Here is a 1,996-nt window from a genome sequence, read left to right on the forward strand (position 1 = left end):
GTCGTAGACGTAGAAAGCACGACGAATGCTTAGAAATTGAGTTCATATGTTCATGAAACATATACCATGATTAGATCTATCCTACATTAAATCTTAAATCAAGAACCATAGAGTTTATTCCTTGGATGCAATATCATCAAGGGGGATTCCAGATCCCTACCATTTTTATTTCATTGAATTATGTTTATTATTCTCTGCATTTTAATTTCTAAAAATCAAAACATAATTTTAATCCATAAATTTATTGAATTAATTAATCTAAAATTATATTAAATAATCTCATATACATTTCGTTCCCTGAGGATTCGACCTCGGACTCCCGAGAATTTACTACTTGTGCGATTCTCCTGCACTTGGGAGAACAATTTTATTTTTGCATCAAGTTTTTGGCGCCGTTGTCGGGGAACGGCTTAGTTATTAGTATAGTTTTAGATTTAATTAGTACCCTATCAGTTAGATTGAACATTATAGTAAAACTAAAACTGAGAAAAAAAAAAAATTTATTGCTGTTTTTTTTATTCCCTGCACAGTCTGCATCAAACTCTGATATCTGAGTAATCCACCGTCGGATTGCACTCAAATTTTGTCGGCTGCTGTAGGACACATGTTTCCTTCATCTGAACAGTCTGATTGATATTCTGATACTTTTACAATCATTAAATTAATATAAACTTTGCTGCTGTCTGCTTTGAATTTTCTGTGTTTAATTTTTTTGTTTAGAATCAGAATTTTATTATCATCATATCTCATTAACCCTTGTTGCTACTTGAAAATTGATAAGAACTTTAAGAAAAAATCAAGGGTAATCATTAAAAACAAAAAAACAAAAAAAACAAACAAATAAATAAACTCCGAAATTTTGTATGCTAGGTTGGAATAGGGACAACACTAGACGTCTGAGTCGACAACCTTTTGACAATTCCTTAGATCACATTATTGAAACTTTTTCGCAAAATCTCAGATCTGGTGAGATGGCTGATGATGATGTAGGAAGTCACCATGGTAATGAAGGTAGACCCCCAGTTATGACACTTCGACAATACTTACATCCCACTAGGACTAGTCAACCTTCATGCATGATTATTCCTGAAAATGTAGGACACTTTGAAATCAAACCAGGAGTAATTCAATTGCTGCCAAAGTATCATGGAATGGAATCCGAGAACCCTTATCTTCATCTTAAGGATTTTGAAGAAATTAGTATCACATTTAGAGTGCCAAATGTATCAGAAGATGTCCTTAAATTAACCTTGTTTCCTTTTTCCTTGAAGGATAAAGCCAAAACATGGCTGAACTCCTTGAGACCAAGATCGTTAGGAACATGGCATGATATGCAAAGAGAATTCTTGAAAAAATTCTTTCCCGCACAAAGGACTAACTTTTTGAAAAGGCACATTAGTAATTTCCAGCAAAAAGACCATGAAACATTTTATGAATGCTGGGAGAGATTTAAAGATTTGCTTCTCTCTTGTCCTCATCATGGGTTTGAAACATGGAGAACCATTAGTTTCTTTTACGAAGGGTTGTCCCCACAGTTGAAACAATTTACAGAGACTATGTGCAATGGTCTATTTCTGGAAAAGCAACCCGATGAGGCATGGGACTATTTAGATTCTCTCGCAGAGACTGCACAATTATGGGATACAGGGGATAGAGTGAATAAACCTTTGCCTAAGCCTACTAGCATTCCACACGGGGGCCTTTACAACCTTAATACTCAGGATGATATTCAAGCTAAAATGGCAGCCCTTACTAGGAAGGTAGAGGAAATTGAACTTAGAAGGATTGAACCCGTCAAAACCGTAGAACATAACAGCGAGTGTTGTAGGATTTGCGAGATGCCTGGCCATCTCATCACTGATTGCCCCACAATACCCGCATTCAAGGAAGTCTTGCACGATCAGGCCAATGTTATGAATACCTATCAAAAATCTTTCAATAATCCTTTTTCGGGTACTTACAACCCTGGATGGAAGAACCATCCAAATTTCAGGTG

At 35.8% G+C, this 1,996-nt stretch overlaps 1 pseudogene; it reads right to left on the minus strand.

Moving 5' to 3' along the window:
• Positions 1-1,388: 1,388 nt before the first annotated feature.
• On the minus strand, positions 1,389-1,486 carry LOC120105587 (annotated as a pseudogene).
• Positions 1,487-1,996: the final 510 nt, after the last annotated feature.

Source organism: Phoenix dactylifera, unplaced genomic scaffold, assembly GCF_009389715.1.
Source record: "Phoenix dactylifera cultivar Barhee BC4 unplaced genomic scaffold, palm_55x_up_171113_PBpolish2nd_filt_p 000315F, whole genome shotgun sequence".
NCBI classification, from domain to species: Eukaryota; Viridiplantae; Streptophyta; class Magnoliopsida; order Arecales; family Arecaceae; genus Phoenix; species Phoenix dactylifera.